Consider the following 22,658-nt stretch of genomic DNA (forward strand, 5'->3'; position numbering starts at 1 on the left):
CTTAAGCATCATCCAGAAACTTACCAAATTAGGCACAAAAAAAAATCTTCTGTTATGTTTGGAATTTCATGAACTAAGTGAGATAGGGGTAAATCAACTCCATATTTCCAGCCCTCCACATGTGAGGAAATCAGCGCAGCGGACCTGGCACTTTGGTTCCATCAGCAATTAGCATTTGGACAGGCAAATACACTTCACTTGGCACTTCTTCTACTAACTTACAGAATAAAACCTAAAGATCTTCCTCCAGTAGGCAATATGGTAAGCCTGGATGTATAATACTGGAAAACCATTTCATTCCTTCTTGATGTTGAAGGAATTAAGAAACTAATCCATCTTTTTGATGCACTAAGGAATTGCTAGAGGAATTGTCTAGTGGTTGTAGCAGGAAACTGTGAGTCAAGGCATCTGTTCCCCCCTTTGTCAGTGAATCATTTCCTCTTCTTTGGCCCCACAAAACACCCAGACAGAATCTGTCCCCAAGTAAAATACACCCTTTACTAGATCTGTTCCCCACATAGCTCCCAGGCTTGTGGTAGAAGCACTCACCTTAGAGTCAGAAAGATGCCAAAATAGAAAGATGTCTTGTAGTCCTGTACGTGAATTTTCCCTCTACTTCACAGAGACCAGAGCTCTGTTATCAGCTGCCCTGTGAGAGCACATGGAAACAGCAATCTCAGCACAGTCCTCATTTTAGCAGATGTTAAAGTGCAGAAAAAAAGAATTTTCCAGTGGTAAGATTCTGTATTAGAATTGTTGGTATTAGAAATGTTTAAGGAGTGAACTATCCACCACTGTTAAGTATCTCATGATTTTCTTGCAGTTAGAGAGACTGTTGTGTTCAGAGAGAGATTCAATTCACAAATTTTAATTTTTTTCCTCAGGATAGCATGAATTGTTTTCTGGAGCTGCCTGTCTCCACTGTTTGCAGAAGGAAAAGTCAAGCAATTCTACTGCTAACTTACTGCCCCAACCTAGTGCTTAAATGGGCATCCCAAACTCCTGTCATAGGAGTCAGACCACATTAATTAGATATTCTTCCTAATTAGATATTAGGAAGAAATTATTTACTGTGGGGGTGGTGAGACAGTGGAACAGGCTGTCCAGAGAAGCTGCGGGTGCTCCATCCCTGGAAGTGCTCAAGGCCAGGTCGGGTGGGGTGTTGGACAAGCTGCTCTAGTGGAAGGTGGCCCTTACCATGGCAGAAGGTTGGAACTCCAAGCCAAGCCATTCTGGGATTCTGGGATTCTGTGGTTCTGTCGTTGAGCACCAACTAAGTCTAACAGCACTGGTCACTGTGTTGTACTTTCAACAGCTGCAGTTGCTGCTGCTGATTTTGTATTTGCCACACATTCCCTGCCTCCCACCACTTCACACCAAGCACTGATGCTGCTCTTCTGCTCAGGGGTGTTTGCCCAGGAACCAGCACCTTCCCCGAGGCAGCCTGAGGCAGCAGCAGAGAAACAGCACGAGGCTTTACTGCCCAACACACCAATCGCTCATCCTCTCCCACTGCTAATCAAGCAAACAAAAATATGTGCTCTCAGAGATAACAGGGATTAAAGGTTTTGCAGTTATTTCCCAGAGGGATTCCAGGCATTCCCATGTTTGCAGTGATCCCCAGAAGTTTACATTGCAGTTGCCTACGCAGGGAAAGCAGTGGCTTTCAATATTCAGAGAAACATGAGCTCCAAATCAAATAACTTTGCAGAGATATCTCAAATATTTGAGATTACTCCTTCAAAAATATCTGTCTGACACAAGAGGAGATTAATTTCACCTAACTACAGCTTTCTAAAAGTTAGGCGGGTGAGCAGGAATCCCCAGCAACCAATGGAGGCAGGGAAGCAATCTCAAACAATGCAAGTATGAAAGAAATAATGCCTTAAACAAGGGAATAACAATGGCTTATTCTGTTCTTCCTCTGTTTGTCTTAAAAACAATTCCAACTCTAACTTTCTCAGGGAGAAAATAATTTTCAGTTTCCGTTCTCTGTTAGAATTCAGTTTGCATTTTCCTGATATCTCCCAATTGGTATGGCTTTTTCCTATTCATCTGTTGTCAGAGGTTGTTGTGGTTCAGGTGCATGAGTGTAGGTACATGGATTGTAGATGTTTACATCTGATTTAGCTATTTTGAGCTCTGATTGCAAATACTTCTGTGAGTGCTATTTGTTGTTCCAGGGCAGAGTAGCCTAATGAACAGCACCCCAGAGATGCTTATTTGTCCTCATTCACAGTGAGGAGAGCCTGGAGTCACTAGCTCTGGCGTAGATATCTGCACTGCAAATGTCTAAAATTAGGTGGGATAAATCTCATGCAAGGAGCTTGATACTTTAAGCCCCTGTTCAGCAAAGCACTTACTGACAGCATAAAATGAAGCCTGAGCTTTAATGCTTTGCTGAGCTGAAGCCTCAATTACTTAAGGAATGAGAAGACAGTCGTGGGGATCATAGCAGTCAGGCTTGTGCAAGGTTTATGTTGGATTTCCACCGAGCAGTCCTACATACCACTCTACTCCCCTACAGAAAATACTCTTCTTCCTTCAATTTCCTCCTCCAAACACATTTATTTCCCCCTCCCGGGGCTCCCTCTCGCTGGCTGAGTCACCCACACTGTGTAACCCAAAACAGGGCAGGCGAGCCAGGGGCACCGCAGGCTGCCGGGATCTGCGGCTCTGTGCCACTGCCTCTCACTGCTTCTTAGCTTTTGGGGTTTTTGGCTTCAGCCTTTAGCATCAAATTCTTCACCACCCTGCTGAAAACTCTGTCTGAGAGTGGCAAGGCTAAATAAATATCCGGTGGTGGGCTGAGTGAGCTCATGTAATTTGGGGCTTCTTTTGTAACTACCCTGGGTAGGTGGCTGGAGCTGGAAGTCTGACCAGCTTGTTGGGTGTGTTGGCACCAGCAGACACCAGGCTTGCAGGGCACAGGTCCAGGCATGGGCACCAGTACCTGTTGGGATGTTGTTCTGGATCACCAAGCTGTCCTGTGCAGCACTTGGGCACATCCAGCCCCAATACCCTCCACATCCTGCCATCTCCTTCTGGCTACCAGGAAAACCTGGCTGTGGGAATAAACCCTGAATTTATGCAAAATCACAGAATCACAGAATCCTTTAGGGTGGAAAAGACCTCTAAGATCATAGAGTCCACCCATTAAGCAGCACTGCTAAGTCACCCACTAATCCATGTCCCTGAGCAGCACATCTGCATGTCTTTCTCTAAAATACCTCCATGGGTAGTGACTCAGTTATTTTTGTAGCCACCTTGAACCTTTAGGGCAAAAATCTAATCATCACTTTTGTGCAGAAATAAATTACGTTCATCTCCTGAGCTTGGCCAGGGATTTGGGGTACAAAAAATAAATAGTGGCAGAGATTTATTATTGTTGTGCTTATGCTGTAAAGATGTCAGAGGAGAAGTCAAAATACTCAAATCAAATTGACATGCTTTGTTTATATGTACCATCACTCTGCTACATAAGAAACAAAAAAATTAAATTACTAAACTGAGATCAGCCACCAGAATGAATTGCTGCAATCCTGAGGATGTGAAGAGCATAGACTCAGTGGAAACTGATAACTATAAAAATACAGGGACATCAATGTGATACTTTTTTCTCCCCATTACCACAGTTTAGGCTCTGTACTTCTTGCTGGTTAATAGAATCAATGGAGACTCAATCCTGAGTATTGAGCAATACTGGTATTGATAATCACAGACACCTGAATTCACACAAGTCGTTAATTACCTAGTATACCAAATAAGTAAATTAAACCCAGCAGTGGCAACAGAAATGTAACTGAGAATTCAGTTAAATCCAGTATCTGTCACTGCCATGGGCATGGGGACTATGTTAAGGGACAAGGGAAACCACGTTCAGCATTATTTGAAATAATCATATTTTCTCTGGCCTAGTGTACATTCTGTTTCTTTCCTAACTCTGCAGAACTGACATTCATTTCCTTGTGTCAAGTGTTTTCACCATGTTTACAAGTGCAAATATGAATCATTATCAAATGCATTTTTGCTTGTTTTTCTCCTGATATTTTCTGTAAGGATCATTGCAGATGTCCATGTAAAAAAAAAATTCAAAGCATTCTGTCTTTCACTCCATTAGCACTCAAAAACTTTGGTAGATAATGAGGCATACGTAAGTTTCTTCCCAAATTTTTAAATGAGAAATAAATAGTTTTTTCTTTTAATTAATTGCATCAAGTTTTTATTATCAGGTTTTCATATATTCAGCAAGAAATATTGTATTTTTACATTTTTACACCTTTTGTTTGCAAGAAACGATGCCAATATTCCCAGTAAACTGGAGGCTGGAAAATAGATGTGTGTGTGTGTGTGTGTGTGTGTGTGTGTGTGTGTGTGTGTGTGTGTGTGTTATAACTTCCAGAAATGCTTTTTTGTAGCATAAATAAATGCTTTTGGAGTCTTTCAAGGTGGGAAAATGTTTCTAATAGAAGTTAAAACACTGTTAATGAGAAATGTTTAATCTCTTTGACAAGTTCTCAGGGAGAAATGAGTGAATAAGATTTTTATTAGCTTTTCTTTTTCATTATGTCATGTATGAATTAACATATCTCTGTAAAATAAGCTGTATGGATAGGTTTAACTTTCCATTACTTTAAAAGCAGTATCAAGGACAAATTTGCCTGCAGTTCTTATTTCTAATTGTCAAGTGCTTAAAATGTAATGAGTAATTAAAAGCTACTAGCAGAGCAAAAAATGTACAAATTCAATAATAGTAATTAAACTCCTTCCTTGCATAACTCCAAGGTTTCACAATGTTCTAGCATTTCTCTTTTATATAAGACAACAACTGAGTCAGATACTTCAACACATTTTTACAGGCTCAGTTGGTGCATGGCCTCTGTTTGCTTCCCAGCCATGGTCATGAGATGATCTACACCCAGTTAAGGCTCTCAGGCTGCAGCTTAGATATTCATTACACAACCCTGGTGACTGTGTGCTGCAAAATTGCATAATGTCTTTGTAAATCTCATTTGAATGAACGAGCCATTGAATTAAAAAGTGATGTAAAGCTCAGTCCTGCCCTTTCAGATGTTGTATTTCATTATGCACTTTCGAGAACTAGTAGGTGGCAGGATGAGCCTTTGCTTTCCCCATGACAGCCTGGAGGCAATGGCTGGGCACCCAGGGTCATACTCTGACTTGCTGGCTCTAATAAAAGCAAGGTATCCACTGAGCAGTCAGAATGTAGGCAGTTTATATTGCAGCCCTTATTCCCTTGGCATTTACTTTGTTTTAATTATATTAATCTGGAGGGCTTTGCCCACAGAAGGAAATGTCATTAAATCTAAGGATACAATAAAATGCATGGCAGCATCTTGGTCCTACATAGGGGAAGCTGATTTTTTTTTATTATTTTATTAATTTGCAATAATTTGTGGTACATGCTTTGGCTGTGAAGCTGGAGCTCCCATGTGCATCAGTGCACTGCTGCACTGAAAACCAGCACGCCTGAAGGGGAGGTCATGTAAAACTTTTTGGTTTGATGATACCGTAGAGGCAGGAGTGAGCATTTATTAAAGTAACCTTGCCTCTTCATGCTAGTCTAGATCACAAGGCCCCTAAATTGCCTGCAGAATGCTGTAGCACACCACTGTGTTACATAAAATTGCATCTCTGGCGTCGCTCAGTACATTTCCAAGGGAAGAAACAATAATGCTCGCTGAGCTGCCTTTGGGTGTGAGCTGTGCTGAGAGCACTTACAGCTGTTGACAATGAGCTCTCAAAAACCTGTCCCACTTGAAAACCAGTCCCTAACCTTTTAACAAGAGCAAACAGGCAGAGCAGATCAAGGCAGCGATTTCAGTTTGCCATCCTCTGACTCTGCAGGAGTGGCAAAATCGCTGTAATCCTGCTGATATTACTCACAATAGTGTAACTGATATCCAGCTCAAGAAATGAAATGTGTTTTTACCTACAGGTAGCTCACCAAAAGTAATGCATTAGTGTTTTGTTCTCTTCCTTGGACAGTAAGAGCCTCAAACCTGGAGGACAATTTTTTTCTTGCTTCCCTCAGGAATTAGTTGCGAAGAGACTGCACCACTGCTTGAGATAATTCCTCTGCCACCTCTTTCTTTCATTTAATGGGATGCCAGAGGACTGGAAAGTGCTAAGGGATTTGCTGACAGTCTTCCTGTTCAAAACTGCTCCTATGCCTTGGCCAGGCATTAAATGAGAAAGAAGTTTTGCAGTGGAGTTCATCCTGCTGGGAGACAGGTCAGAGCCTGGCAAGAAATCCAACTAGAAAACTGATTCCTTGTTTCACCATGGGGAAAACCACTATTTTTAGAGATGAAAAAATAACAGGAGTGAGGGAGAAGCCTCTCACCTACTTCAGCATAACCAAATGGTCACAATCCTTATTCCAGATGAAGTGAGAGAACATGGAAGCTTTCCAAATTTAGTTTTACAAACAGTATGTTTTTTCCTGAAAAAAAAAAAAACAAACCTCACCAAAACCCAAAACAAACAAAAAGCCCCATCAAAATCAAAACACCTTTAGAAAGAATAAATCTACTTATAAATCTGGGTTAAGTTTGGCCAAAAATATTGACCCTCAAAATGGAGACATATTTTTTGGAAATATTACTTTGGTATCCCTTCTTGGCTTTTGCTAAACAAACCCCTTTACATTTCACTGCAGAAAGCCATCTTGAATTTTTAAATTATCTTAAATTTACCAAAAAAAAGCCTTTGAAGGTTTAAGTTCTATCTCCCCTAAGAGACACATGGGTTTAGATCAAAAATATCTTAGATGTTAACAGAAGTATTTCTCATCTCCAGAACCCCTAAACTTCTGTTTCTTGGTTCAATCTAAGGGAAAATTTCTCCTCTAACTGTTTATTCAATCTCTGCCTAAACAGGAAATGTTGTTTTCATACTCAGATAATAGACTGTAGAGGAAAAGTCGAGTCCCTATTCTCATGTCCAGCTATTTGTAGAGGGGACATTGGAATCCTGGTCTAGGCAAAGATCTCTCAGTTACCTTTGTGCAATAATTTTCTCCTGTGTTAAGCAAAAAAATCACTTCCTTCCCCCCCCCCCCCCCACCCCCCCACAAAGCAGATACATGTAGCCTAAAAAATAATTTTGGTTCATATTAACCAAAATTTTCAGATAGAGAAGGTTTCTCTTGGTAGGAAATGTTTAACCCTCTCTAGTTGCTGGGGCATTTGTGGGGTGATTTTCTTTCAAATTTCAACAATGGAAACAGCTGTTGTAGAGGTGATAAATGAAGAAATTGGTCCAAAAAAGCAGTCTTGCCGAGGGAGGCAGGGATTCAAACCACCTAGACCCAGTGGGAAGGGGGCAGAGGGGCAGCCTCAGCCCTGTTTGTCCTCAGCAATGCCATCAGGACTGGCAGGGAGAAGGATTGCTTAAAGCCCCTTTAATTTTTAAAAAAGCTTGACTTAATAAGTATTCCCATGGGAGCATATTCTAGCACAATGTGGGAGTCAATGAGCCCATGAAGCAATAACACATTACATATTTTACAGGTTTTGAGAAGTAGTGGGAGAAGCAGAAGACAACTTGGGTAGAAGTTAAACCACATTTATGGCAAAACACCCTCATAATTAAAAAGAGGAATTAATTGTCTCACAAGCAGAAAGGCTTTCACTTTCTTTCCTCCTATGTAGGTAAGAAAGAGAAATCAGGAGATGAGAATCTCAGAAAGAAATGGTGAAAAAGCTAATTTTATTTCTGTACGTTGTTGCTAACTTTAAGCCATGCAGATCCAGCTCAGGTGAGTGAGATCATCACAGCCATTTACAGAAGGGAGAGAGGTGGGATTTATCCCAGGGGTTCTTCTGGTGATGGAGAAGCAGATTTCAGTAAGATTTATTTCATGAAGACGCTCCATTGAAACAGGAGCCCAAACTGCCAGATTGATATTGCAGGGTCCCAAAATCTCCACCTGAGGGAGGAACAGAGGCAGGGCGGGGGGTTTGTCGTTTTGTTGTTTGGGTTTTTTTAAGATATTCTCTTCGATACAATACAAGTGAATTCTTGGGTGTTTTTCCCCTTCCTGAAATGCAAGGATGTATAAAGATCAGCTGTATGAGGTACAGAGAGGACAGACGATGGGAAAACAAAGATAAGACATCCTTTAATTTGTACTTAAGCACAAAATGGCTGATGCCTGCGCCAGCCACGGGGAGGGCTGCTCAAAAATCGCGTGTAAATTGTAACAGGGCCAAGCCAGGCGTGTGGCAGCAGACTGATATTATTATGTTGTGTTTTTTTTTTAAATGTGAATCAAGACTGTTCCACAGGAAAAGTCTCCATTTCATCTCACAACTCTTCACTGTTGGCACCGCCGCTCCGTCCCGATGCCCGTGGTGCTGGCGGCAGGCCCCGGCGCAAGGCGGGCCTGGCCCAGCCCCGGCTGCTGCTGAGGGCTCCTCTCCTTGGCACGGCCCAGCCCCGGCTGCTGAGGGCTCCTCTCCTCCTCCTCATCCCGCACCGGCCTCGGCACGGCCCAGCCCAGGCATTTCCCTTCCCCTGAAACACCGCGGTCCCTTCCGTGCTCAGAGGAACGCGGACATTCGGTGTGAGGTGCCCGCAGGGCACGAAACCCAGAGCATCTCTTGCTGTGACAGGGCGCGGGGAATGTCAAATATTTCACATTTCCCTTGATTACTGTTATTTTTGTTTTGTTTTGTTTTGTTTTTGTTTTTTGCTGTGAGAGGGTGCGAGGAATGTCAAATATTTCTCGTTTCCCTTGATTATTGTATCTCCATGAGTCAGCCCCTCGGGAGCGGGGCAGCCCGGCTCGGGGGCACTGGGAGAGGAGGGGCGCTCACTGCCGGCTTGGGGCCAGCGTCTCTCACGCCCTTCTCAAAGCCAAGAGCGCCGTGTCTCCGCTCCCGGCCGGGCCAGCAGCCCTGCCATAGCCCTGCTCCAGCTCCTAGCGTGTCACAGCAGCCCGAGCTTTGTCCCGTGTCACACACGGAGCGCTCCGGCCCCGCGCCTCGCACGGGAGACAGAAACAATGCCTACGGGCCATTCTTTAAAAATCTGAGTGCTGTGAAGGGCTGGGTTAACGCCGTGCTTCGTGTGTGCAACACGAAGGGGGCTTCTGTAACATGTAATAAGAGGGAGAATACATCCTGGGACCCGGGAGGAAGGTTTTGTAGAAATACAGGTATGGATTGTAATAGCACTTGGCAAACCTGAACCAGATGTATTTTGTGCTTGATATAAGAACCTTCGAGGGTAATATCAGTGCTAAACATGCTGAGGGTGGAAACAAGTATTTCCAGGCTCTCTTGGATGTCACTAGCACCGGGGCTGTTGTGGCTGTCCAGGCAAGAGGTGTCCTGGCCTGCAGCCCCAGGGTCACAGTGTGCCAGTAGTGAAAACTTGTAGGGGAAGAAGGAGAAGCACTGGGGCATCCTCAGGGAAAATGAATTATGAGTAGGAAATGGCTGCACCATGTCTCAGATGGGCTGTCTCTCTACCTCATCCTGCTCTTACGACCCATTTCATATCATGTGCTCTGCCCACTCTTTTTCTCCCCTTGCTGTTCTCTGTGTTTTCTTTCCTTACCTCCTTTTGTGCCGTTCTTTCTCCTATACCTGAGCACGCATCCCTTTTCTTGGGCATCAGGGGGGCAGAGGGATATCATCCCTCCTTGCACCCCCTATCACCTCTGGCCATTAGGTAGAGTTACAATCTACGGACCATGTATCATTCTATCACAGAAACCATCTTTGTCACTTGCTATTTTAATACCTAGAAACGACATTTTTTGGTCTTGGCACAGTGAAAACACATGGTAGGAGACAACTGCTGTGCTCAGGAGGCTTGTAAACATGATCCTGGGTGTCTTAAAAGGTGTAGAGTTCACCAGCCCCACTGGGGAGCCTGGAGGAAAGGCACCCCCAGCTTCTTGAGGGAGCTGTGTGTGGGTGGCCCAGAGGTGACCCAAGCCAGTGATGGCTGCAGAGAGGAGCAGGTCCCTGGCTGTAAGCAAGAGCTGGTACTGCATGAGCCACAGCACCCCGTGGCAAAACCTGTGGCTTGGAGGCTACTGGGCATGATTCCATGGGGACACCTGCAGCAGGGCTGGGAACATTGTCCATGGCATACTCAGAGCCCTTTTGGAAATGGCCTGAGCAGGCACCCCAGTGTTACACCCTGAGTACAGACATGTTTCAAGGTGAATGGGGCCAGGCAGGAGGGCAGTGCTGTCCCTTTGTTCTGTCACAGCTGCAAGCAGAAAGAAGAGTCCGAGCTAATTCCTTTATAACTCTGCTGAGGGACAAGCCTGGGGCTGGCTGGGTGTTAATTCAGATTTCCCTGACTGTTGCTTCCTTCTATTTCTTTCCCTCCCTTCCCTCTAATAAAGTTATGTTCATTTAAAACACTTTGTTAAAGCTTGCTGCTGTGACTGGTGAAACACTGCCTAATCCAAGGTGCACAGGGGAATTTAGTGTCCCAAGTTTCTGAATCAATGGTTGAGACAAGGTTGCTCCAGTTTCCAAGGACATGAGGTTCAAAATTGAACCCAGCTTAGCAGCACATGCTGAAAATGTAACAGAAGGTAGAAGACAAAACCCAAAAAATGGGATGGCAACAATGAGATGAGGGATGCTCCCAGGATCTCTCGTCACCTCAAGGCATTCTATAACCCAGCTATGGATCCTTTCCAACCTGGGATACTCTGTGATTCTATGACACAGCAGATCATCAACAGCAGATTGGAGATCTCTGAGATCTTGGCCTGTCTGACAGCATGTCCCTCACAGGACTGGACATGGAGACAGACATGTCCTGACAGATGCTAGGTCATGTGTTCAGGCTCATTTTGGCAACTCTGAATGTGTCCAAGGAAGTCTCTTACTAATTTATTTGCCAAACCACTGTGTTTACATTTGTCCCTTTGCTTGTTCTGTTGGAAGTTCTCACACTGCAGAGCCTCAGGCTGAGAAATTCACGGTCACTCTCATAGAGGGGGCAGCAGCAGCATAGATATGTCCTAGGAATTATCCCCACATTTGCTTTCTGTGCTCTATAAACATTAAAAACACTAGAGACCAGTACATCCAGAGACATGATCCACTCATGACCTTCTCTGAAAACACAATGCCATCTCACACAGGCAAAATTCCAGTAGCTAGATTTGCAGAATGAAGACTGATACAAAGTATGGAAATCCACACTGGTAGCCCTTGATATCTGTGATACCTCTCTATGCTTTGAATAAAACAATTAAGAGTAGCATTTCAATGTTTGTAATTATCTTAAAGACCAGTATATTATTTTATTTGTCTGTCTTTTTAAATTAATGACATTTATTACAAATTTAAAAATCCATCCTTAGGAAGTTTGGGGTGGGTTTCAGCTCTGGGGGCTGTGAGCTCAGCTCCATTGGCCAGACACGTGTCCTGGGATGCACAAGACTTTTATGTGGTGCTGTAGGAATTGACACAGCACAATCCCAAAGATGTTTGCACTGTTGTCTAGAAGCCAGAGAGAGTACCAAGAAGGTCTCAGGTGATAAAAACAAGTAATTTACCTCATGTGTTGACACTTAGATGTAGACACCTAAACTTTATGTAATAAATTTAATAATGACTTTTTTCTGCTAAGTCCTGATGTCTGAATTGCTTCAGAGAGCTTCATTTGCTCCTTTCCTCTCATGTCCTGGCAAGATAAATCCTAAGATGTCACCAATGTGAATAAGAAAATAGTTCTAGGACTCTTTCTGCCCCATGGCCTAGAGTTGTGGCATTCCTCATGACCACACAGGTAAGCAACCTTCTCCCCAAAACTGAGTGGCCCCATCATAAATGCCTGTTGGCAGTGGTTCAGCTCCTGAACCACTGAGCTGTGGCTGCAGAAGCACAAGCTGGCCTGGGATGAGTGATGGCCAAACCATGGGCCTCTCTACACCTCACTCATGTATTTGTATCATCTTTTCTGAGCACTGCTTGTCAGTGTTATATCCAGCTTTTACGACAACATAATGTTTTAAGGCCAGCCTGAAATGTGAATGAAATTTTCTAAAATAAGTGTGTTCTGTATAATGAAGTGAAAATCACAACCACTGCATTGTTTCCCTTAATCCAGAAGCTTTTCACAGATATCCTGCAAATGGCAACTTTACTCAGCTAAGGCAAGCTTGCAAAGCCCAGGAGTGCCAGATTTTCTGAGAGTTGACTGGGTTTTGCCCTTTCATCCCACCTTGGCTTCACATTGTAAAAGTGCAGATGCTTAGGAAATTGCCTCCAGGTGTTGAGTGATCTGAGTTTCACAAAAATAATAAACCTTGATCTGAGCTAGATGACCTTGTTGTCAGCATAGGATCTTCAGGCTTGCAGAAGAGAACTGAAAAGGGTCTCTTTGCATTCCCTTGCTGCAGCTGTGCTGCTCTTTTGGAGAGTCTCAGAAAGATTCAGAATTGCTCTGTTTTCTTGGGCAAGAGTTTTTTGATACACACCAAGCAAAAGGGTGATTTGGGGAGCTGTGGGAACTAATGCTAAAGTCTCTCATTCAGGTACTGTCTGCTAAGTTAGACTTGGCATTTCAGTACCCAGCATGGAGCAAGACATCTCTTTTGGAGGCATCCAGGACCATAAGGCCACGTGGTGTCTCTGCACAAAGGCCTGGAATGGAGATCTGCCCTCCAGTTCTCTTTGTACACCTCATGGACCTAAAGCACCTGGTCTTTCTACCTTCTTTTCTTACACTAGAAAGAAGTGGCAGTACTATTTTGTTTTCTCTGGGGATTCTGTGTTAGTTGGTTTATAAACAGGGATGAAATCTGGAAGTTTTTACGTAGGGGCTTGCTATGATTCCAGTCCTTTGTCCCACATCTCCCAGTAGACAAACTAACGCATTAGGGGCCTCTGATGTGCACAGTGGTAGCCCAGCAACTGCTGCCCAACTGTCTCTATGACCCATACAATATTTACTGTGCTGCCAGGTTCAACAGTGCTGAAAAAAATTAATTGTAGATGCAAGTTCACTGTAGAAATTGTTTAGAGCCTGCTGAAGCTTTAGCCAGAGCATATGGGATTTTGTCTTCTATAAAAAGCCTGAGGGTTAGTGTCTGTTTAATATTCAGGAGGCAAGAAATGCTTCTAGCACTCAGTAACAGTGAAGAGCATCCTTGTGGGATCCCTGAGATGAGACACTAAATCCTGAACTTGCACTCCTTGTTCTCCTATTACACCAGACATGGAGGGGTAGCACTTTTGTCCCTGCACATCATCACCAGCAGCAACAAAGACATTAACTCAGGGCTGCTAATGAGGGCCAGGTGAGCACTGGAAGAGGAAGCTGTGTTGACATTTAAAAGATCCCAGTCATCAGGCTCCATGTTGCCTAATTGCCAGGGCTGTGTGGGAAGCACTGCTTCAATGTCTCCATCTAGTATGGACATGACGGGCAGGAATACACTACTCCTATGGAATGTCAGTTACTTCAGGAAACAATTAGCCTTTCTGAATATTCAAAATATGTCAAAACATTCTTCCTTTTTCCCTTTTAGAGCTCTTCAAAGCTGTGAGTGTGTCAACATCACTCCACCTACTTGGAGGCGGCTCTGGAATATTTGATTCATAGACGTTTCTCTTGGTTGGTGTCAAACCTCGAGCTGCTGTCGCCAAATCAAATCAAAGTAATACACGTGAAAATGGATTTTTCCAAAGGGTGGTCTGGTCAGCATGTACCACTACTATATTCCTTTCCTCTCCAAAATACAGTGCCCATGTCCAAATTTCCTGTAACCTTGGACTATGCTTGTTCCCAAACTGTGCTAAGTGTGTCTGGGAAAGGGCCAGTTGACCCTGGTCAACAACATGTGAACGACTGTCCTAACAATTTAATAGCATAGGTGATCATGTTCTGGAGTCTGGGCCTGGGTCCTGACACTTTAATTTACTAGCAGAGATAGAGCCAGTGGGTAGTAAGAACAGGATCATCTACTCAACCAGTCTGATGGTGTATCACAGACTATTATGTCTCACCTTGCTTCCCTTTCATAAGGGTTTGCCTGGGGCACCTCTACTAGGAAGACATCCAATCTTGATCTGAAAACATCAAGAGACAGAGAATCCAGCCCTACTTTTGGTAAGTAGTTCCCAGGATTAATTGCTCTTACTATTAATAATGCATGCCTGGGTTTCTTTGTATGAATTTGTTTGGCTTCAGCTTCCAGCCGTTGATTCCTGCTATGCTCTCTCCACTAGATGAAGAAGATCTTTTGCATATGGTATTATCTTGTTGTGGTGGTACTTGTATGCTTTAATCAAGTCATGTCTCCATCTTTTTGATAAGGTAAGCAGAGAGATTCCTTCCAGGCTTTCACTAGAGAGAGACATTTTTCTCTCATCCTCTCTCTGACCTGTCTCCAGCTTTTACAATTAAAAACAAGGCATCAGAACGTTATGCACTTTGCAGTATTAGTCTTACCAGAGCAGTGAGGAGAGATAAGATCAGCTCCCCACTCCTACTCACTACTTCCTTGTTCATACACCCATGAATCACATTATCCTCTCCTGCTTTACAGTAGGAACTCACTTAAATTCAGTCTGCGGTCCTTGATTTCCATGGCTGCCTGCTGTCTACACAATAGGCTCATTCCCTGGTCCTACAGCAGTGTCTGTGTTAAGACATATCTTTAAAATCAGGTTTTCTGCATTGTCTGTGTTATAATGTCCCACAAACGTGTTCTGAAGTTAAATCCCTGTGCTGCTCAGTTAGCATTCTTGTGCATGGAATAAAGAGAATAACCAAAAGTTGTTCCTTAGAAAATGAATGACAAAATTCCCCTGAATGTCAATAGGAGTGGGAAGAGCTCATAGCATTTGTTCATCAATACAAATCTGTAACTAAATTTTCCTCAGAAAATGTAAAAGCCGTGCTGTTCTAATACTTTTCATATATAAGATCTTATAACTGCTGTAACCAGTGAACACATGTTGCCTCCTTCCCACTGCTACTGACAATATTTTCTCTTCTTAAGAAAAAAAAAAAAATCAAGTATAACCTGTCTTTCCAGCAAAGATTTTCTGTTCATTAAAATCTGAGCACTGCTGCACGGATTTCGGCTCGATAGGCAGAACGTACCCCATTCATCCCAAAGGCAAGTGTAGTCTGTGTGGCAAAGCCAGCATTATGAAGTTTTTTTTGAGTCAAATCAGAGCTATTCTTTGAAGGACTGTGATTGTGCAAGCATCAAGGCATTTTTCAAGTAAGCAAGAAAAGACACAAAGCAAACTGATCTGACGCATTTTAGTGGGTATTTTTTAGATATGTAGATTGAAAGAAAAGCCCTGAAACTTTTACATGAGCAATTCTTAGGTCTTTGGCCCTACTGATTTTGATGAGGTTTCTGGTTGGGAAAGGATTTCAGGATTTGACTTGCTCCAATACTTTCAGCCACTGATTTTTCCATGTAAATATGAGGTCACATTGATGTCATGTCAAGACCAAGAAATCAGTCTTGTGGGCTCATTAACAGGGGACAAGCATCTAGAAGGCTACAGAGTTTTGTGGCCAGCTGAGGATTACAGAGCGAAACCAACATATTAATGCACAAAAGAAGAAAGTACATTTAAGTCCACGCTAAGCTCCCAGTTCCTGTGCACGATACACTCTATATTAAAGCTCAAGAGCTCACAAACTCTGCCATTAAAACAGGAGTTGGCAATTTTGAGGAATACTACAGTTTGTGTCTGAAACTACTTTTAGAGGCTACCCGTGATTGATGTTCATGGGTCTGTCATTGTCAGATGGACACATGGAATTTAATGGTTATTGTTCCTGAGGAGCTGGGATGCTCCCTGCAGCACTCGGGAGGAGGTACGCTTCCCCATGAGGCCATGGCTCTTGCTGAGGGCTGAGCAGGAGGTTGGGATGTTTGTGGAGACTTGTACCTCTGCAATACGCATCTCACTGTGGTCTGCCTGTGCTCCACCAGGTCCCTGTAGCACACCCTGTGTGTGAATGCCTCTCAGTGATGTATTAAACCAATCACCTACCTGTCACATGCGTCTTAGATGCAGGTTTGCAGTCAGAGAGGAGAATTCACCCAGCTTTGGGCCAGTCCAGCATGTTCCCATGCAGTCACATTCTCTCTGCACTTCCTAAAAGTTTAAAACGAGCAAGTAAAGTCAATTACGTTTTATAGAAACACAACAAGATCATGAGCATGAAAATCTGTGTTAATAACAGTCTGACCACAAAGCATTCTATGAGCAAGGGGTGGGATTTTTGTGTCAGCAGAGCCGTAGCTGTCCCTGGCTGGGTGGCAGTGAAGGTGTGTTGGCCCGTGGGAAACCTGACCTGGGGAGTTCCCAGGCGAAACGAGGTCACGCTGCCGGGTACCTGTCGGGAGAGCAGCCGCACACCTCACCCCGCCGAATGCTATCTGCCAAAGCGCCGCTCTCTGCCCAGCCTTTGGAAACTGTCAGAAACAGTGGTCAGATTCCCCAGCTGCCTAAAAACTCTGCTGAGAGAAGAATCAAAATAGCCACATGCAAAACATCCCCTCCCACCCGCAGCCATTCCTGGGAAGCCGACATGCAGTGCTCTGCAAATGCATCATGGAGAAACCTGGCCAGCAGAGGTCAGATATGGATTTGAACGGTTAGGGAGAAAAAACTTCTCTGAGATATTCTTTGGCTTGATATTGTCTCTTGATTTTTGAGGATGGAGAGGTGTTTGGTGCTAGAGTGCAGAGCTGGTATGCCTTGAACCATTTTAGTTTATTGTTGTGATTATATTTCCATTCTTATGGTATTTGCTGTGTTACTCTCCTTAAGTACATTTTTAATGGTAAATTTCATATATTGACACAGTAATGAAAATTAGACCATGAAGAAAGTTATAATTTTAAAACAAGATATATGTATTTCCCTCCTTTCCTCTATTCTTTAAATCTTTTTTCCTCTTTTCAGCCTTCCTTCCTTCCTTCCTTCCGCCACTTCCTTCCGCCACTTCCTTCCGCCACTTCCTTCCTTCCGCCACTTCCTTCCTTCCTTCCGCCACTTCCTTCCTTCCGCCACTTCCTTTCTTCCTTCCTTCCGCCATTTCCGCCACTTCCGCCACTTCCTTCCTTCCTTCCTTCCTTCCGCCACTTCCTTCCTTCCTCTCTTCACTCTCCCCCCTCTGCCATCTATTCCCTCTCTGTCTCTCTGTTTCTATGCCCTTTTTTCTCAGGCTCTCAGGCCTGTTTTGTGAACCTGGGTGCACTGGATGATAGAGTTACACCCACAGATTGACCCTCCCGAAACACATTCACAGTCAGACTTGCCACTGCATGTTTCCCTCCTTTCTGAAGGAGGGAAAGCTGAACAAATTGCACAGAAAGAATTGAAACAACTTCTATTTCCCTTCTAGCTTCTTTAGATGCCACAACAACTGAGATTGAGTTATTCTTGATTTACTCTGCAGATACAGAGAGCAGCACTCATTGCACACAGCGGGGAACTGGGGTGGGTTAGACACAAGTGATAAACACCTTGTGGCTGTTCCAGAGGGGCTGGGCCCCGAAGTGAGCGATGTTGGTATCCTGGCCAGGGCAGGGGCAGGGCCTGGGCACCCACTGGCAGTACCCAGCCACGGCTGCTCAGCCTTTGGGCTCATGATGCTGACAGTGCTTCTCAAAGGTTTGCTTGAAGAAAATGAAGACAATGTGCTAGAATAAACATCCACTTTTATATATGTAAGTGTCAGGTATTGGTAAGCACCATAGCTGGAAGCCAAAGCCAATTACTATTTGTACCCTGTTGACAGAAATTAAATGCTTCTGGTCCACAGGTGGTTTCCTTTACATTAACTTCAATCATACCTCCACTTCTTTGTACAAATATCTACCAGCAATAATTTTAAAAGTTACATTTCTACTGCAGCTATTTCCTTCTTTCTCACACTTAGCATCTATTGTAAGACAGCAGGTAAGCTGTTTTTCAGGAGAAAAGTACTCAGGCCAAGAAAGAAGGCACAGCCTTGGCAGAAGGGCAGCCTTGACGGACTTGATTTGCTGTTTTCATCATGAGCATCCTAACAGGAAAGATATTTGTTCAATCTAAGTTTGCCCTTTCCCCTTTAAACCACGTTTTGTTTGTATTAAATAATTTCCTGATATAATTTCCTGAGCTCAAGAATGAGAAGAAGAGGAACTATTCTGGAAGAGTAGACCTCCTGTGAAGGTTTGTTTTCCTTCTGTGAGTCACAGGAAGAGGGAGAGAACCCAGATTTTTGTCTCTCAGGAAGTGAGGTTCAACAATAGTAGGAATATTGTATATATAATAGAGCTGTACCAAGGTTGGGGTGAGAGGGGAAGAAAGGATGACACGAGCTGTTGGCTCCTGGTAGATTGGTAAGCATCTCCCATTGCAGAGAGCTCAAAAGGAAAAAGCAACTCCCAATTCCAAATGTCCTGTTATTCCTCTGAAAATGTTTTATATGTGTATGATAGAGAAATTCTCACAGGCTTTGATCTGCATTGGGACCACCTGATATGAGCAAGGGAGAGTCTCCCCCCCAACGCCCAGGGAGAGTTTGCAAGACAAGGATAGACAAGAGAGATGAAGGCTGAGGGAGGAAAGAAGTCTAGAGCAAAGCATTGTGCAGTCTTCCAGGACAGCCCTGCTCCTCTGCACTTCCAGGCTGGATTTCTGTAGGCCATACCTGAAAAACATGTGAGGTGCAATGGACCTGGTTCGTAATAAACAGCTCCTTTCCCATGTGAAGGTCTAAAAATGGCATTTCTAATAAATGCTAGAATTTATTAATTTACTAACCCAGCCTTAAAAGTAGGTTGAATGTTTCAATAGGACTTATGATGGAACCATTTGTATCTGCTAAAAAAGGCTGTAAGAAAGTGTGAAGAACAGGTAATGCAATTTACACCAAGAAACATCTCAGTAAATGCCTAATTACACCCTTTAAACTGTGCTTGCTGAAGCCCTGGGCTATACTCTGCTGCTTGAATTTTTGTAAATCCTTGACATTACAGCTGTTTAAATCCATGCCAGGAGCAACACTGGATCTGTCAAGCACAGAGAGAGGTTTCATTGTCCAAAATTAAAGATGTGTGAAGCCTCAGATAGGTTCTCACTTTTAGCTGCTCTGCTCTGGTGTTGGGGAGCCTGTGTAAGAGATCCAAAGTCCAGCTGAGGGATCAAACCCTTTACCTCTGTAACATGGGCAATAGCTATCACTAGCGCAGTGTGTCTGGATCATGAAGATACAGCACAGCTACCTTGTTTCTGATTTTCTTTGTGCTTTGAGGGCTCTGGAGCCACTCCTGCACCCTCAACAAAGCAGAGAAGTGCTGCCAGCCCAGCCTTGTGTCTGAGTTTTAACTAAATTAACTGCAATTCTTCCCAGCGCAATGCTAGATGTCACCTGTGTGATCATGTACATCTCCTTTGAGTGCACTTCTCAGGATAACACAGCTAGAAGAACATTATTAGATAAATATGCCTACAGTATCATCAAGTTGGGACTATTTTCCTGAAAATAATCACATGGGAACACTTCTTCCACTTCCCTTTGGGAGACAAAAAAATTGGTTGTAGAGAAGGGCATCAAGTGATGTGTCAACAGGAGAGTCAGAAATGGCCATAAGCAAAAGGAGTTCTGCCCAGATTTCTTTTCATTCTCTGCATTTTCAGAGAGATTAGGAAAAAACAAAATTCAGAGCACACGGACTTCTGTACTCCCATTAAGTGAGGCTTTCTCAGTCATAACACTCATTTCTTCTCAATTTATCAAAATCGAGCTGAAAACTCAATATTTCTTCTTCCATGAGCTTTGCAATGATGAGTCCTTCCTTTGGTGGGCACAAAACAAAGAAGTCAGATGTGTTGGGACACTAAAGAAACCTTGGCATACTTTTGTCAGAAGAGACATGGTATACTTGGGGATGAAAAGTAATTTCCACCATCTTCCAGGAATTCCTTGGAGATGAAGAGTAATGATAAATCTTTCCACTTCCTTGCATGGTTTAGGGTTGCTGCATGGTGTTTGAACAGCTGCTCTTGTACCATCCCTGAAGGTGGCTGCAAGTCTGTGGAAGAAAAAGAAATCTGAGTGTAAATCATTCTGAAGTGGCAGACAGGATGAGTTATTGGGATTTTTCCCACTGATAAATCCCTTGTTTCTGTTAGTGATATTGAACATGCTGTGCAGTCATGACTGGGGAGTTTCAGCAACTCACCACAGTGTTCAGTGTGCCTGTCATGTAACAGAAAGGTTTATCTCAGTGTCCTGGCTCAAATTTCCTAATATACAAATCTCTATAAACTCCCTTTAAAGCCCCCAGAAGACACATCTCATGGAGCAAACTCCACTGTCCTGTGACTTGAGTAACTTACTAGCTACAGCTGTCCTTCAGTTTCCTAACCAGAGAATTCCTGTAAAATAATGCAGTAAATATACCATGTGCAGCCCCTCCTTAGAGGGCTTGCATAGAGTAAAAACTGTGTATGTGTAATTTCCCCCATATTTAGTAGCCTTAAAGGCATAATAGTCAAAGCCAATATTTATTGCCAGTTTCCCCAACTGATCCAAGAAAGCATGATTTCTTACAGAAGAGGGAAATGTCTTCAGTCTACTAGTGTGGTGCTACAAGACTGAAGTCTGGATAATTCCCCCACAGTGAGCATACTTCCATGCTGGATGCTCCATCAGAGGAACCTCTAAAATACACTGCTTCTTTACCCCAGGGGACCTTAGTGAGTGACATCTCTGTGCACCTGCATTTGGCTCTGGCGGACTGGCATCTGACAGTGAATTTATTTGTGTCTGTGGTGGTGCCACTGATCTGGTCAACGTCTCCATGGACACTTCCAGTCTGCTGTGCTCAGTGTCAGCTCACTGCTTGCCAGCTTTCAGCTTTGCTGTGTCTCCTACAGTAAAGACTACAGACTCTTCCTGGTACACATCAGGCACAGACTCCAGGTGGAATCAGCTTAACTTCAATTTCAACATCTAAAAGTTGTTTTGAGCTTCCCTCTGCCTTCTGTGGCATCAGAAAAGCATGCTGAGGGGGGTATTTTTCTCATTCAAAGGCAATTGTCAAAGTTAGATAGGAAGAAAATTTTCCTCCAATTTCCTATTTCACCTCTAATGACTTTAATGGAGTCTCAGAAGAGCTGAGACCTAAGTGACAAAATTTAAATATCTGAATTGAAGTGGTATGAGACCCATCATTTCTGTCTCTTAGTCTTTCCTGAAAGCAAGGGCCCACGAGCCCATTGCTGCTGGCCCTCAGGACAGTCACAGCTCCTAGGCAGGACAACCTGATCACTTAAATAGCAGGAGCTACCCAGGGAAGGGATGAGTTTGTGGAGCAGGTGGCAAGTTAGCACCTACACACAGAAACAGTCTTTGTGTGAGTTTTGTGGCTTTTCTTCTGAAAGACTTAAAAAAAGAGATTGGGTGGTTTAGGAATGCATAAAGGTTATGAATTCTGTGCAATTTCCAGCAGCTCATCTGCTGGAGGCCAGCAGACACAACTGTCCCAAATGAAAGCAGATCCTGTCATTCCTCTCTGCTTCTCCTTGACCAGCTCCAGGAAGAAACCTCAGCCTCTTCCCTCCCAGTTCCCCACAAAAGTTCACAGAAGAGCTATTTTGCACCAGGCAGTGAACACCTTTTCTCTTCTTGTCCCTTTTATAAGAGCAGAAGATCAGTAATTTCCTGTGGCTGGTCCCATGCCATCACATTTTCCCTCTTCCTGGAAATCTAGCTCAAAATTGAGGTTAACATACAGAAAAGCTCCACTGTCCCTTACATTTATAAAGTAAAAACTTCTATAACGAGATTGGTGATGCAGAGAGTTTGCAGACTCCAAAATCATTTCCACCAGCTGAGGGAACACAGGGAGCTGCCCAGACCCGCAGGGGGAAGGGGAGCTGGAGGGATAGACATTGCATCACAGCATCTGCTGTCTTCTGAGGGCAGTACAGACTGTTGAACCCTGGCTTTACTACAATAATCTGAAAATCTGCAGAAGAGACATTTTTCTGTAAAACCCCTTTGGTCAGATAGAATTTGAATTTTCTACATTTACAGTGATTATTTCTTCAGATTTAGAGAAACAGTGAATGTATAGTCTGCACAGGAAAATGTGCTGAGGGCTTGTCCTAAAAATTGTCTGAGCCTCACCAGAAAAAAATAAAGAATAGTTATAATTTTAAGAAAAGAGTTAAAATAGCAACACAACAGTGCAGTCTTTTTTACAGCATGTTTCACATATTTCCAAAATCCATATCAACCTAACAAGTCACCAAAGACTTCACTGCCATCTATGGAGCACCCTGTTAAGGACTGGCAGTATAAATATTACATATATTTAGTTCCTGGCCCACTCATTTGAGTATTGGATCCTAAATGAATGAAAATTATAAATCCAAACCCTTAATTCAATAACATTTCCATTTCAAAAATGTCTAAAAGTCTGAATCTGGATTTGGATCTGAAGTACACCACCATACCATCACAGAGGACTTGCCTCAACTCCCAGCATAAATGCCCCATACACTTTGGAACACACTGTGATTTAAGTCAGCAACTAGAAAGCAAAGCAATGGGTATTTCTCAAATGACTACTGTGAAAACAAATTGATGCATTTTATATGTAAAGATAAATAATT

This window comes from Haemorhous mexicanus, chromosome 3 (assembly GCF_027477595.1).
Source record: "Haemorhous mexicanus isolate bHaeMex1 chromosome 3, bHaeMex1.pri, whole genome shotgun sequence".
NCBI classification, from domain to species: Eukaryota; Metazoa; Chordata; class Aves; order Passeriformes; family Fringillidae; genus Haemorhous; species Haemorhous mexicanus.